Below are 17098 nucleotides of genomic sequence, written 5' to 3'. Positions count from 1 at the left end.
CCCATTGTAAAGTGCCGGCATCCCCGCCCTGTATCCAGGTGCCAAGGTGTGATAACTGAGACGCAAAGTAGTACAGTTGAAAGTTGGGCAAGGCTAAACCTCCATCAACTTTCAGCCTAGTGAGAGTATTCAGCTTTATCCTAGGCCTTTTGTTGGCCCAGAGTAAGGATGATAATATACCATTCAGTTTCCTAAAAAAGGACGGAAAGATATATACCGGGGATTGCAAGACAATATATAATAGTTTGGGTAGAATTATCATTTTAATTAGACTAACCCTGCCAGTCACCGTTAACGGAAGCTTGCACCAAGCTCTCGACTTGCGTATAATCAGTTGCGTCAGTGGGTCCAAATTCAGGGGTATAAAATCAGAAGGGTTATTCGTGACTTGAATTCCAAGATATTTAAACAGGTCTGTCCAGTATAGCGGCAAGGAGAGCTTCGGGAGCTGGGGAGGAGAACCAATGACGGGCATAATAAATGACTTGGGCCAGTTGATACGGAGACCAGAAAAGCCGCCGAATTCCTCAATGACCTGCAGCAAATTAGGCATATCAACAGCATAATCATGTAGGAATAACAGTAGGTCATCCGCATAAAGGGCAATTTTGTCTACACAAGGGCCCATGACAATTCGCCCAATGTCCGGGTGTGTCCTAATCAGGCAGGCCAAAGGCTCTATGGCTATAGCAAATAGGGCAGGAGAGAGGGGGCACCCCTGTCTAGTACCCCGAGACAGGTTAAAGGAGGGCGAAACATAACCATTTACCAAGATCCTGGCACGCGGATTTTGATATAGCAGTCTGATCCATTGTATGAAGTTAGGGCCAAAGCCCATACATTTCATAACTCCCCACAGGTAGGACCATTCAACGCTATCGAACGCCTTAGCCGCGTCCAAAGAGACCACGACCGAGTCTGAGGGGAAGGTATGTGGAGCTTGCAGAATAGTATTCAGCCTGCTCAAGTTAATGGACGTGGACATACCCGGCATAAATCCGGATTGATCCTGATGTATTATGGACTTAATAACCGAGTTGAGCCGAACTGCTAACATTTTTGCCAGGATCTTAGCATCAGTAGGAATGAGGGAGATTGGCTTATAGGACTCCAAGAGTCTGGGGTCCTTGCCGGGCTTCGGCAGCACTACAATAACAGCCTCGGACATTGAGGGAGGAAGTTGGTTAGTAGTAAACGTGTCCGTAAACATAGTAAGCAACTTGGGGCCAAAGAACTCTATATGTGTTTTGTACAGCTCAGTGGGGATGCCATCACAGCCCGGAGACTTGCCACTGGGGGACATGCCCACTGCTGCGGACACCTCCTCCAAAGTCAAAGGCGCCTCCAGAAAATTGCAAGCCTCGGGGGAGAGTTTGGAGAGGGGTACACTATTCAAATATATGTCCAAGTCAGCCGCAGAGCACGTCAGTCGAGACTCATACAGATCCCTGAAGTATGAAAGGAACAATTGCGCAATATCTGGGGTGTTGTCTGCAATGGAGCCATCAGGACCAGACATCTGCGCAACCGCAGACCCAGGCCGGTCGTGATGTACCAAATGGGCCAACAAGCTTCCCGGTCTATCTGCCTGCATGTACAAATTAGTGGCCCGAAACAAAATGGAGCGCGCGTTTTTATCTGAGAGATGAGCCAGCCATGCCGCCTGAGCCATCAGCCATTGCGTCTTAAGTGCAGAGGTGCCCTCTGCCAGATAACGGATCTCGAGGTCCCTAAACTCTGATTCAAGTGTCCTCTCCTTCTCCCTACATGACAATTTATGTGCAGCAATTTTACCTATCAGTGTACCACGTAGAAAGGCTTTAAATGAGTCCCATATGACAGGAGCCGGGGCCGAGCCCACATTATCCGCAAACAAAACCCTCCCACTTTGTTGTCAAGTCCGAGCAGTCGCCCAACTGAGCTAGCCAGGATGGATGTAACTTCCAATACGACTGTCCCCTCTGGCACTCCACCTCCAAAGATAACAGCAAGGGCGAATGGTCGGACACCCCCCGCGCCTCATAGTGAACATCTAGGATTCTGGGCAGGAGCTCAGGGGAGACCAGGGCCAGGTCAATTCTGGAGAATGAGCCATGTGTACCGGAGAAGCACGAAAACTGTCTAAGTGCAGGATGCCGTACCCTCCAAGCGTCCACCCACTGCATATTACTCAGAAAGTCTGCAAATTTAGACTGGGTACCCCCCACCCTGGGAGCCGAAGGGGACTTCCACCTATCCAGGGAGACGTCCAACACGTTATTAAAGTCCCCTAAGCAAATAACAGGGGCACGGGGGGAAGAGGCAACAAAAGAGGCGGTCTTCTGCAATACATCATACGAGAAAGGTGGAGGAATATATACTGATAGCAGGAAGAAATGACAGGAATTCAATTTGCATTCCAGGAACACAAACCTACCATAGGGGTCAGTATTTACCGTAATCAATTCAAACTGGACAGTTCTTTTTATCATGATTGACACCCCTCAGGAAAAGGAGGAATGAGAGGAATGACACTCCCATCCCACCCAAGGTCTGCGGAGCGACAGCAGTCTATTTCCCTCTAAATGAGTCTCACTCAGACAGACAATGTCCGGGTCATATTTCTTAACCATTTTAAGTACCAGGGATCGCTTTACTTTATTGTTGATACCCCGGACATTCCACGCCAAAAATTTCAAGGCAGGCATGGCGTCTATATGGCCATCTGGGACACATCACATATGTACCTCGCAAGGTGGATAAGGGACCCTGCAATCAAAGTCGTCCGCGCACCTGCCCGCTCATAGAAAACATTATCCCGCAGACCCTGCCGTCCGCAGACCCCGGGCCACAAACCTAGCCGGTCAAAACAACACATCAGTACCTCACAGAAAAAAACACAGAAATATAGAAAACAAACTAAAAAAAGAAAAACAGATCCCATACAGAAACAAGCAATACCCAAATACCAACCCCCCTCCCCGTATACCTTCCCAAACAGTGGCATACACATATCCCTAACAAAACCCAACCCTGGAGATTCAAATGCCTACGGCAAACTTATGCGTAGCATAAGACCTAAAGTCCCAGTGCAAATAAGAACCCTAAGTGTATCAAAACTTATGCGTATATAGCACTACGCAGCAAAGTCCAGAACCACTTAAACTAGAGGGTGCTCCCCTGGACGTATACTTGCATTCTTGAGGCCCATATAAGAAGAAAACTGGATGTCAGTCCGGAGCCAGCTGACGGACACCCGGAGCATATCTGTCCAGCCAAGCCGCCGCCTCCCTGGGAGAGCTGAAGAATTTGGTTTCCCCATCCGCCACCACACGCAGCCTGTAGGGGAACAGCATCGAATAGGGAAGATTCAAGTCCTGAAGACGCCGCTTGATGGGCAGGAACTGAGCCCGGTCTTTTTGGACATCCGCAAAATAAGGCAAAAAATTTAAATGTAAAGTCCCTTCTGTTCCAGCTGTAGTATTAATAATATGTTTTTTTGCCTTATTCTTGTGGTTTGTGATCAGGAGCTTTTTCTCTGTGATATACGCTGATCTTCAATTTATCTAACCGGGTTCTCACGGATGCCGAAATAAGTATATTACAGAAGGGCCTGTCTTTTGTGCCAACAAACTTACATGACGACTTCGATTGGAAGCAAGACCAGCATAAGCTGGCACGCAAATGACGACTTAAGGAATATTACCAGCACAAACCTAGTCCTTTGGCTACATCTGGACTTGATGGCTTTATACAATCCTGTTCTAGGTCCTCGTTTGACCCGGTATCCAGTAACCCGTCGATCAAAACCTTTAACAGGTTACTTAATGAATCAGTATCCAAATTTGTGGCAGCACCTGCTAAGATACAATTTAATTTGCCCAAGGAAGAGTCTTTAGCCCTTAAAGATCTGGAGAAATATGAAGATATCATAATAAGGCCCGCGGACAAAGGCGGGGCCATAGTTGTCCAAAATCTCGATGACTATAAAAGAGAAGTTGAGCGCCAGTTGTCTGACTCGGATGTGTATGTGCAGCTTCCATATGATCCGACTAAGGACTACCAACATGAGTTGAGTGAGATTCTAGACTCAGCAGTTCAGAATGGCTTGATTACACCGGCTCTACATAAGGTACTACTAAAGAAGTTTCCTCAGACTCCGGTGTTGTACACGTTGCCTAAGCTGCACAAGGATAGTGCCAACCCACCCGAGAGGCCGATCATATCTGCCCGAGACTCCCTGTTTCAGAATATTGCCAAATTGTTGGACTTCATCTTACAGCCGTTATTACCACTCAAGAAAGCTTTCCTCAAGGACACTACGAGCTTTATCAATCTATTGCTTGGTCTCCAGACTGTGCCAACAGGCACGATAATGTGCTGTTTGGATGTATGCAGCCTCTATACCTCCATAAAACATGTGGAAGGTGTGGAGGCTATGCGTCTATTTCTCATTGATTTCCTTGATCCAGAAATCTTTAGCCATGACTTATTCCTGCAGTTACTAAAATTAACTTTGTTTAGAAATTATTTTCTGTTTGACAGTAAGTTTTTTTTGCAACTTCGCGGTTGTGCGATGGGGTCTGCCGTGGCACCCTCATATGCAAACATTTTTATGTTTAATCTCGAAGAACAGATGTTTCTCAATCGCACTGAAGTAAGTCAGAATATTCTGCTATACTCCCGGTACATAGATGATATTTTCATACTGTGGACCGGGGGTATGGCAGAATTTGAGAACTTAATACTGGAAGTTAATGGCTTAGATTCATCCATTAAGTATACAAATGCTTGCAGTTCCGAAGTCATGAATTTTTTGGATATAGAAGTCAGGATCACGAATGGGATAATAAGCACTGATATCTATTTCAAGGATGTTGACCGGAACACTTTCCTTAAGGCAGATAACCACCATCCGGTGGCTTTAAAACAGGGTTTACCGCTTTTGCAGATGATGCGCATAGCAAGAGTGGTTAGTGACCCTATGGTGATCTCCTCTAGGTTAGATGACCTCATCATCAAGTTTATTGCACGTGGGTATGACTCTAAATTATTGTGTACCCAAAAGGAAAAGGAAGTTAATGGCTGAATATGCCCCGATCCCAGTTGTTACAACCGACTATGCGCCAGAGGGAGAATATTATCCCCTGGGTTAGTACTTACACAGTAGCAAGCCCCATTATCAAATGAGCAACTCAAGCCCTGTGGCCTATCATTAAGACAGACAGAGATCTTTCGTGTTTTAGCAATATTAGACCAATGGCTGCCTTCAGACGAGGACGGAACCTCAAAGATAGGCTTGTCAAATCCGATGTGTCAGGTATGGGTAAAACAATTGGACCCAACATCTATGTTAAACCCCCTGGTTGCTACAGTTGCAGTAACTGCACCACCTGTAAGTACATGATCTCCTGCAAAAGATTCAGACATCCACATTTAGAAAAATGTTATGATATCCGTCATGTATTGACGTGTAGATCTAATTTTGTGGTATACATCATTTGTTGCCCCTGTGGCCTATATTATATAGGTCAGACGTCCAGGCCTTTTAGAGACAGGATGGCGTTACACCGTTCTGCCATTCATTTGTCTGGTAAAAATCTGGATCAACCTGTGGCACGTCATTTTAAGGATAAGGGACACACCTTGTCTTCATTGCGATACTTTATGATTGATCATGTCCCGTTGTCCTTGAGGGGGGGTGATCGCCAGAAGTTACTATTATTGGCTGAGTCAAGATGGATCTTTAGGCTCAACACTATGGTTCCTCATGGCCTTAATGACAAGATCAACTGGAATAGTTTAATGTAAAGTCACTTCTGTTCCAGCTGTAGTATTAATAATATGTTTTTTTGCCTTATTCTTGTGGTTTGTGATCAGGAGCTTTTTCTCTGTGATATCTATTGTGTTGCTTGTTATTAGTATATTGATGTATTCATAGGTTTAATGCAGTAATGTATTTTTGTCTTTATTTCAATATGCTGTACACGTATGCATGTGCTTTTTATCTGCATACGTTTTTAATATGGTGTTTTGTTTACTTTTCTGTATGTTCCCATATCTCCAGCTCCGCCTGCAGAGCACCAGTGACGATGCTTCCTGCATGCGCCTACACTGGTGGAACGCAAGCCACTTGGTTGCTGGGACGACCGGGGGCAGCATCGACCAGGAAGTGCGTCATGTGGGAGGACTTCCGGCTGGGCGCCGTGCGGCGGGACGGTGAGACCGGGACCTTCTGCTACTTAATGTGGGTGAGTTTACTGTTACTGTTGTGTATGATATGTCTTGATAAAGGGGCGTAAGCTCCGAAACATCGATTAATTTAGATCTCTGAGTGCTGTATTTTTTGCCCTTCTGAGTGCCTTTAATTGCTTCCCCTTTGGACCTCTATTCTACTGTGGACTAGGGCACCGGGGCTCGCTGATTTATACCATCTGAGTGCCGGCTGACAGGGGATTGTATATATATATATATATATATATATATATAATACAGAGTTCCTCCACAGACAGTGGAAGAATGATAGCACTCTCCAGACTTGTGTAATTAGTATAAACACAAATTTAATCAAGGAATTGGTTCCATCAAACTTCAAATCTCAAAATTGGAAAGGGCTCACCAACGTTTCGGTCCCATGATAGGACCTTTCTCAAGGTAGTTTGCCAGTCAACATAGAGTCCAGTGCGACAGGGGCATTATCAGCAACACACAATTGGAACCAGAAAGTCTGTAAAAGGGCCTCCCAGGTCCCCTATATATACCTGAGTGAACTGCAATTAGTGAATGCAGCTCGGCCGCGATCCGATGCGTCACTTCCGGTCTAGAACAGAAGTATCAACGCGGCCGGACCCGTCCCGGTAAAACACACAAATGTGCGCCGTGGGCACTTGGGGAAGGATCACCAAGCTCCTAACCGTGGCCAGAGATGTGCAACGATTGCAGTATCATAGCCGCCTATACCGCGGCGTATGGGTTGCTAGGGCAACGTCCTATTGCCGCTACCTCACTTCCGGTCAGGACCGGAAGTCATGAGGTAACCACGGCAACATTAGTGTCGTAGTTGGAAGCCAAACTAAAAAGGGAACGGCAAACGAAGGGACATAATACAATCAGTGGACGCGGCCCGATGCGTCACTTCCGGTCTAGACCGGAAGTATCGGCGCAACAGGACCCGTCCCGGTGTACAGACCAAATTGTGCATCGTGTGCGCAACGGGGAGGATTATTAAAATCATCATAATCCTACCCGTGTCCAGTGGTGCACCCCGGTGACAGCATCGTGGCTGCGAAGACGGCGGTATGGGGGTTGCTACGGCAACGTCCTGTTGTCGCTACCTAGCTTCCGGTAAGGACCGGAAGTCAGGCGGTAACCACGACAACGTTGGTCTCATGGTCAGAAGCTACACTGGAAACGGGGACGGCATAGGGAAGGGCATACAGTATACTAGCCATAGTGTTGCTAGCGTACTGGTTTAGAGGTATATCGGGAACCTGGGAGTCGCACATAGCAATTCAGGAAAAAATATAAATAAAGAAACATATTATATAAATGTGTATACATATAAAGATATAGATCAAAAACAAAGAAATGTAGCAACATATATAAATAATGATACACGCCTATGTGGTCCCCCAGCAGCCAAGCTCGTAAGGTATATCAGACCCGTATGGCCAAGGGGGATATTGATGCACAGACATACACTATTTTGCAACAAGTCCTGCCAAAGGAGAACCGGGCATGAATAACAACATGTCCACCCACAGGCAATACAAAGTAATGATGCTGCAAGTAATGAGCACAGGGTAGTCAGTATATAGTTCTTGCTTGTCTTTGCACCTGGGTAGCCTGGTGCCCCGGCTGTTCAGAATAAGGCGGTCACTCATGGCTAACCCCCCTCTACTTTAAAAATATAGAGAGAGGGTTATTCTCATTCATTCCTTTGGGGGAAATAGTGTCCAGTCGGTGGATCCAGTAGCTCTCCTTCCTTCTCAAGGCCATAGTGCGGTCCCCACCTCGTGCTAACGGTGGTACCCAATCTATCAGTTTACACCTAAGGTTAGAGACTTGATGTTGATGTAGCAGGAAATGTCTCGGCACTGGTTGTTCTGCTGTCTTCGACTCAATAGCCTGATGGATCGTGGTTCTGTGGTTTGCCATCCTATCGCAAAATCGTCTTGATGTAATTCCAACATAATACAGTCCACAAGGGCAAGTGAGAATATAAATAACATGGTCCATAACACAATGTAATTTATATTTGATCTTGATGGGACGTCCTGAATGTGGGTGGGGAAAGGTGGGGCCAGTGAGCATACTCCGACAAGTTGTACAGCCAGTGCATTTGAAGCAACCAGGCTTTTGTTCTTGCAGCCATGTTGTTCTAGTGGGTACAGTGGGGCTCATTGTGGGTCTCAGTAACAATTGTTTGAGATTGGGTGCTTTCCGGTATGCCATCATTGGGGGTCGAGTGTTCTTTAACTTGAGTTGGGTGTCGGTTGTGATGATAGGCCATCTCCTGCGGAGGGCGCCGCTGATTTTCCTGGATTGTGCGTCAAAAGTAGTGGTAAATACCATGCGGTCAGTGGTGGGGACGGTGTTTGCTGCTGTAGCACTTGATGGTTGAAATTTCACTCGTGCCTTACGTAGACAACGTTGCACACATCCATCAGTGTACCCACGTTCCCGGAATCTCAGCGACATTTCTTGTAATTGTTGTTCCATCACTGTGACATTTGTGTTGTTCCTCATGACCCTCAGGAATTGTGAGATGGGCAGATGTTCTTTAAGTGCAGGCGGATGTTGGCTGGTTGATAGGAGAAGGGTATTCCTGTCGGTGGGTTTCCGGTATAGTGAAGTACTGATCACCTGATCTTCAATAGTGACTGTAATATCCAAAAAGTTGATCTGATGGTCGTCAATCTGGTGTGTAAACTTCACTGGGCTATCAAGCTCGTTTAGCATGTGTACCATCTGGTTAAACATTTCCGTGGTTCCTGTCCACAGGATGAAGATATCGTCAATGAAACGCTTGTACAACAGGATATGGGCTTCGAAGCGTGGCAGAATGTGCGTTGTTTCATATGCTGCCATATAAATGTTAGCATAAGCAGGGGCCAAATTTGAACCCATAGCGGTCCCTGATTGCTGAATATAGTACTTGTCCAGATATGTGAAATGATTATATTTCAAGAATGCTTCAGCCAGTTGGATAATGAAGTCAATCGGTGGATTTGCTGGAGGATGTGTCGTGAGAGCATTCCTTAGTGCTTGTAGGCCGTCTTCATGTGGGATGATCGTATAGAGTGAGCACACGTCCATAGTTGCAAGTCGAATATCTCCACTTGTCCGTGGTAGACTGGAGAGTTTGGTAAGAAAGTCCATGGTGTCCCTTATATAACTATCACTCTGTTGTACTATTTGTTGCAAGAATGAATCCACATAGACTGCCAGTGGTTGCAACAATGAATTTCGTGCCGATATGATCGGTCTACCCGGTGGATGAGAGAGTGTCTTGTGGACTTTAGGCAACGTATATATAATGGGACATACTGGATGGGTGACTGTAAAATAATCAAACGTGTGTTTATCAATCCACTTAGAGTGAAGGCTCTGCTGTAGTATGGAATCTACTCTTCTCTTAAAATTCGGTATGGGGTTGGTCTCACAGTGTAGGTACGTAGAGGTATCTGACAGTTGTCTACAAATCTCTTGGTCATAGTCATCCCAATCCTGTACAACAATAGCTCCCCCTTTATCAGCCGGTCTGATCACGATTGAGGTGTCGTTTCTCAGTATCTTGAGTGCCTGCCTTTCCAAGCTGGATAGGTTATCAAAGGATTTCCTGGGTGAACCTGTATTGATATCTTGTTCTACTAGGCGTATGTATGTTCTAATACTTGGGTTGGAGGAGGGGGGGTCATATGACGAAGGTTGGCGAAAGGGGGTTCTATTATTTCCGCCTGAGTCTCCAAAATGTTCGCGGAGCCTCAACTTACGTCCGAATTTGTACATATCGATGGCTGTGTTGAAAGGTTTATGTGGACACGTGGGTACAAAAGAGAGGCCCCGAGAGAGGAGATTCAGGGTAGCCTCGTCTAGCGGTCTGCTGGACAAATTAAAGACTAAGGGGGAAATTTACTAAGCTCCCGATTTTGACCGAGATGCCGTTTTTTCATCAAAGTGTCATCTCGGTAATTTACTAAACACTAATCACGGCAGAGATGAGGGCATTCGTAATTTTTTGCAAGTCCAAGTAAAAAATTACGAATGAATACACCATCGGTCAAAACGCGGCTGTTTAAGTATGAATCTCGGTCATTTACTAAGAAGTGCAAAGCAAAAAACAAACAAACACTGCCGTGAAAAATTACAACTCGTAAAAAAGTGCTAAAAAAAAACAGACCTTTTTTTTTTATTCGTGATTGGATAGGCATGCACGGATCCATGAGATCCGTGCATGTATATCAGTGGGAAGGGGTGGGAAAGTGCTTATTTTTTCAAAAAAAATTGCGTGGGGTCCTCCCTCCTAAGCATAACCAGCCTCGGGCTCTTTGAGCCGATCCTGGTTGCAGAAATATGGGGGGAAAAATGACAGGGGTTCCCCCATATTTAAGCAACCAGCATCGGGCTCTGCGCCTGGTCCTGGTCCCAAAAATACGGGGGACAAAAAGAGTAGGGGTCCCCCGTATTTTTAAAACGTCCTAAAGTGACGTCACCGCTGAGCAGAAAGTTCCCATCATTGGTTACAATGTAGCGCATAGGCGCTACATTGTAACACTGCCGTGTGCTGCCTGACAGTGAGGACAGGACCACACAGCTGATCAGGAGAGTGCTACAACGTGGCGCTCCCTGATTGGCTGAAGAAACCCACTTAGACAGAAGTCAAAGTGGGTTTCTGGCATTCGTGGAAAGGTGACCCATGTGCAAACATGGGTCCCCTTTCAGTTCGTGGTCGGGACACCGTTTTTTTTTTTTTTTCAAGTACGTGGATTACCCCTGGATTTCCCGAGGAGCCTGGACCCCTGGATCTCGTGAGTATAATTTCTTCAACAGGTACCCCTTGGATTCTACTGGAGAAGAGGACCGACCTGCGTGGGAACTTAAGGTAAGTATGTATGTATGTGTGTATGTATGTAATAAAATTATACTTTCACGGTGTGTGTGTCTTGTCTTTTTTTGGGTATTTTTTTAGTAGTAGTACTACAGGTACCAGCGGGCCCGTTTTCCCGTCGCATGCTGGTACTTGTGGTTCTCCAAGTACCAGCATGCGGGGGAGGCTTGCTGGGCCTTGTAGTACTGCTACTAAAAACAATATATTTTCTTTTACAACAAAGGCTATCAGCCTCCCCATCCGCAGCCCATTGGATGGGGGGGGACAGCCTCGGGCTTCACCCCTGGCCCTTGGGTGGCTGGGGGGGGGACCCCTTGATTGAAGGGGTCCCCACTCCCCCAGGGTACCCCGGCCAGGGGTGACTAGTTGGATTTTTGATGCCACGGCCGCAGGGCACTATATAAAAGTGACCCCCGGCTGTGGCATTATCTGTCCAGCTAGTGGAGCCCGGTGCTGGTTTTAAAAATACGGGGGACCCCTACTCTTTTTGTCCCCCGTATTTTTGGGACCAGGACCAGGCGCAGAGCCCGATGCTGGTTGCTTAAATATGGGGGAACCCCTGTCATTTTTCCCCCCATATTTTTGCAACCAGGATCGGCTCAAAGAGCCCGAGGCTGGTTATGCTTAGAAGGGGGGACCCCACGCATTTTTTTTTATTATTTTACAGTGTTTAATTAAAAAAGAATAAATAAATAAACCCCAGCACGGATCACACAGATCCGGCCGAGATTGATTGTAAAAAAAGTCGGCAGTGTTTTGCTAATCACTGCCGTAAAAATAGAAAAAAAACCACGAATGACATCGACATCGGAACAAAAGAAAAACCCGAATACGACAGCTTAGTAAATTAGTCGTAATCAATTCAAAAAGTTGCAGTTTTACACTTTCGATGTCATTCGTGATTGAACTTTGACCTGAAACGGGAAAATACGAATCTTAGTAAATTTACCCCACAGTCTTGTTTTTGTCTCGGCACCTTCGCCACATGTCCCCCCTTCCTAGGGTGTGGTCTCCGCGTCCACCGCTAAGGGGTAGGCCCGCGTCGGTGGTTTGGCCTAAAAAAGCGGTATTTCTAGGTCGTCGATTGTCAATTTGTTCAGTATCCGAAGTGGATGCTGATGACCCAGTGTCCGAGGTAGCGTATTGTCGCCGATCCTGTCGGCGCTGTCTGAAAGGTCTCTATGTGTTATGATTCCAGCACTCTGGTCTGAGGAGATCTTTTTGCGAGGACCGGAGCACTGGAACGAAATGCTGGGGAAGGGAGCGGGAATGGAAATTAGCCCCTGGCGCCCTAACTCCGTTGTCTCACCCGTGCTGTCAGAAATCCCCTGCGAGACTATGGTTGCTTGAGCCCATGGCAGCCGCGTTTGAAGGGCGGATTATGTCTGCCCAACTCCGATGCCCCCCCAGGTCTTAATGAGAGACAAAGGGAAATCCGAGACAGGGTGATAACAAGGGGCCCTCTGACTAAACAACCAGGCCAGGGGCTACAAGCTAACTTAAAACTAGAATATGTGCGGAAACACCGCCAGGGAAAAGGACAACCAAAATATCCACTTGTCCACTTCTCCTACCCGGCACCGCCGAGTTCCAGAGAGGACTTGTGGAAGCGTAACCCTCCGCAAATGCTCCAAAAACAGAATAAATAAAGATAAAGCGGCTGCGCCGCAACACACGGCAGAGCCGCAACTCACGAAACACCACTTGATTTTAAAAGGTGATCAGTCAGGACTACTGGGGACCAAACGACTTCCTGGGATGAGATGACAACTCCCGAATACAGGACTTCTGAGAACAGGAACGACCGGATACAGAAATGACTGGAACAGACTCTCAGCAAACCAAAGCAGCATGCAGGAAGCTATTACCGGCGTCTGTGAGAAGCACTGGGAAGGTATTTAGCAGGGAGTGCTCCAATCAGCTGCTTAGAGCCTGATTGGGAATAAATGCCATGCAGCTGCCTTGCTGCACGGCCAGAGGACAAGTGTGTGTGCTTGTTAAATAGACCCTGCAACGGGGAACGCGGTCCGCCCGTGGCGTCCCCGTTGCTAGGGTCCGTGCGGCTCAGCGTGCCCGGCGTCTAGCGTTGCTAGGGAGCCGGCAGCTGAACGCGCACGGCGTCCCTAGTTGCTAGGCGCTGGGCCCGCGGACATGCGGACCTCGGCGCCTAACAGTACCCCCCCCCCCTTGAGGAGGGGTCAAGGAACCCCTAAAGCCAGGCTTCTGAGGAAATTCCCGAAAAAATGCCCTCTTGAGCCTAGGGGCATGAAGATCCTTATCTAGGACCCAAAACCTTTCCTCCGGACCATAGCCTTTACAGTGAACTAAAAAATAAAGCCGACCTCTGGACAATTTGGAATCAAGAACTTTCTCTACCAAGAACTCCTGTTGTCCCTGTACATCCACTGGAGATCTACCCTGAGAGATCCTCCGAGGAAATCTACTGGAAGAAACGTATTGTTTCAACAGGGAACAATGAAACGTATTTCCAATCTTGAGAGATCTTGGTAAACGTAGCCGAAAGGCAACTGGGTTGACTCTTTTAATAATAAGAAATGGTCCAATAAATTTGGGTCCCAGTCTAGCCGAGGATTGTCGAAGCTTGATGTTGCGAGTTGACAACCACACCTTATCTCCGACCTTAAAAGTGCAAGGACGTCGGAGCCTGTCTGAAAATTTCTTTTCTCGAAAGGCCGCTTTTCTGAGAGCAAGGTGCACTTTTTTCCAAATTGCTCTGAGATGAGAGGTCAATGCCAGCGAGGAGACTGGAGAATGATGAAAAAAAGAATTAGCTCTGGGGTGAAAACCAAAAACTGAAAAGAATGGAGACTCTTTAGTGGAGGAATGACAGGAATTATTGTAAGCAAATTCAGCCAAAGGAAGAAACTCGGACCAATCATTATGGAGTTTGGCTGAATACAAGCGCAGATATTGTTTTAATGACTGGTTAACTCGTTCGGTTTGCCCGTTGGATTGTGGGTGATAACCGGATGTTAATGACAGTTTCATCTTTAATGAAGCACAAAAACATCTCCAGAATTGTGCGATGAATTGTGGACCCCGATCAGAAACAATATCAGTGGGTAACCCATGAAGCCTAAACACATGGCGGAGGAACAAAACTGCCAACCCTTGAGCAGAGGGCAATCGGGGAAGAGCAATAAAATGAGCCATTTTACTAAAACGGTCCACTACCACCCATATGACTCGGAATCCGGCTGAAAGGGGAAGGTCAACCACAAAATCCATGGAAATATGAGACCATGGCCTGAGAGGGACACTTAAGAGCATAAGTTGCCCGATAGGCAAGGAACGGGGAACCTTATGCTGTGCACAAACCTGACATGAAAAAACAAATTCCCTAACGTCTTTAGACATACTAGGCCACCAAACTGAGCGAGAGACTAACTCCAATGTCTTAGTGATTCCCGGATACCCTGAAACCTTGTTGTCATGGAATTCAGTTAAAACAGTGGCTCTCAAAAATTCAGGAACGTAAAGACGACCAGCAGGAGTAAATCTAGGAGCTTGGTGTTGAAGCTGGTTTAACTGGGTAAATAAATCCTGTGTGAGGCCTGCCCGGATGACCGAAGATGGAAGTATGGGGGTAACAACAGGATTGTTATTGTGAACCAGAAGAAAACTACGTGACAGGGCATCAGCTTTAGTATTCTTGGAACCAGGCCTGAAAGTGATTATAAATTTGAAACGAGTAAAAAATAATGCCCAACGTGCCTGCCGGGCATTAAGCCGTTTAGCTGATTCAATGTATTGCAGGTTCTTATGGTCAGTCAATACCGAAATAGTATGCTTTGCTCCTTCCAGCCAATGCCTCCACTCCTCCAAAGCCCACTTTACCACCAGTAACTCCCGATTACCAACGTCATAATTGGATTCAGCGGAGGAGAACTTCCTGGACATAAAGGCACAAGGATGTAAGTCCAAAGACACCGGATCCTTTTGAGAAAGGACAGCCCCCACTCCAACCTCTGAGGCATCAACCTCCACAACAAAGGGCAATTCCGGATTAGGATGTCTGAGGACTGGAGCTGAAACAAAGGCTTGACAAAGGAAGGACAACTCAGCTTCATGCTACCAGTTGGTAGGATCCGCTCCTTTCTTTGTCAGAGCCACAATGGGAGCAACCAGGTCAGAAAAAGAATGAATGAACCTCCTATAATAATTCGCAAACCCTAAAAAGCGCTGAATTGCTTTTAAATTGGTGGGTGGTTGCTTGAGCCCATGGCAGCCGCGTTTGAAGGGCGGATTATGTCTGCCCAACTCCGATGCCCCCCCAGGTCTTAATGAGAGACAAAGGGAAATCCGAGACAGGGTGATAACAAGGGGCCCTCTGACTAAACAACCAGGCCAGGGGCTACAAGCTAACTTAAAACTAGAATATGTGCGGAAACACCGCCAGGGAAAAGGACAACCAAAATATCCACTTGTCCACTTCTCCTACCCGGCACCGCCGAGTTCCAGAGAGGACTTGTGGAAGCGGAACCCTCTGCAAATGCTCCAAAAACAGAATAAATAAAGATAAACAACACACGGCAGAGCCGCAACTCACGAAACACCACTCGATATTAAAAGGTGATCAGTCAGGACTACTGGGGACCAAACGACTTCCTGGTATGAGATGACAACTCCCGAATACAGGACTTCTGAGAACAGGAACGACCGGATACAGAAGGACTGGGACAGACTCTCAGCAAACCAAAGCAGCATGCAGGAAGCTATTACCGGCGTCTGTGAGAAGCACTGGGAAGGTATTTAGCAGGGAGTCCTCCAATCAGCTGCTTAGAGCCTGATTGGGAATAAATGCCGTGCAGCTGCCTTGCTGCACGGCCAGAGGACAAGTGTGTGTGCTTGTTAAATAGACCCTGCAACGGGGAACGCGGTCCGCCCGTGGCGTCCCCGTTGCTAGGGTCCGTGCGGCTCAGGGTGCCCGGCGTCTAGCGTTGCTAGGGAGCCGGCGGCTGAACGCGCACGGCGTCCCTAGTTGCTAGGCTCCGGGCCGCGCGGACATGCGGACCTCGGCGCCTAACACTATGGTCTATTGGGTCGGGTGTCACCCAATAACCACCTGTATACGGTGTGGTTCTGATAATCTGAGACAACCGTGGCAAGTTTACTGCGCTTAAAGGCTGTGAGTTCTTTTTTATAGTTGTCGATCTGACCTTTCAGTTTGTCAATGTGGTTACACGATTTGTCGTTTCTGATAGTAGACAAATGCGTACTATTGAAGGTGTCAATCAATGTCTTGACCTTGGTCAATTCGTTTCCTACCTCCTCCACTACAAGTAACATTAGATCTAGGGAGCACTTATTAAGCACGCCACACCAGCGGCTGCAAAAAGTGGGGTTATTTCTACCTATGGTAGGGATATTGCTAACTCTGAATCCCCTCGGGATCTGTTTTTTACGATGATATTCTGATAAGAATTGACCATGTAGGTTAAGGTCTACCTCCCTCTCACTTAGTCTGAGTAACTGATGGTATAGGTCGGTGGTGGTTTCAGCTGGAAGAGCATCAAAGTCTATTTGGTCGAAGAGAACTTTCTCAGCGTCATCATCTGTTAATGATACAATACCGTGCTCTGCTTCTGTCAAAAGATTGTCATCCAGAAACCCAGCGCCGCCATGTGCCATAGTGTGTATATCAGTTTAGTGGGGATGCTTAACAGAGTCTACTACAGTACCTGGTCTTCCCAACGGTCTCCCAATTTGGTACTGCCCAGGCCCACACTGCTTGGCTTCCAAGTTCAGAAGGAATTGGGCATTACCAGTGTGGTATGACTGTAGACATAAAGTGAACCAATACAAACCTGTGGCTGGAGGACCAAGGAGTATCTTCCACAATCAAATGCACATAAAGAACACGGGTACATCAATAACAAGCGGCGTCAAAGAAGGGGTATGCTATGTGCGGGTATTACAGTATAACCAGTTCACAATTTTAACAAATTGGTGGGTGTAGGAAAAGGAAAACACAGTAAACCGAGCCTT

The 17098-nt window shown here is 46.9% G+C and overlaps 1 pseudogene; it reads right to left on the bottom strand.

Annotated features, from left to right (window-relative positions):
• Window positions 1–16779: 16779 nt before the first annotated feature.
• Window positions 16780–16896, bottom strand: LOC134937338 (5S ribosomal RNA; annotated as a pseudogene).
• Window positions 16897–17098: the final 202 nt, after the last annotated feature.

The sequence above is a fragment of the Pseudophryne corroboree genome, chromosome 6 (assembly GCF_028390025.1).
Source record: "Pseudophryne corroboree isolate aPseCor3 chromosome 6, aPseCor3.hap2, whole genome shotgun sequence".
Lineage (NCBI taxonomy): Eukaryota > Metazoa > Chordata > Amphibia > Anura > Myobatrachidae > Pseudophryne > Pseudophryne corroboree.
This window is presented reverse-complemented; position numbering and strand designations above follow the sequence as displayed.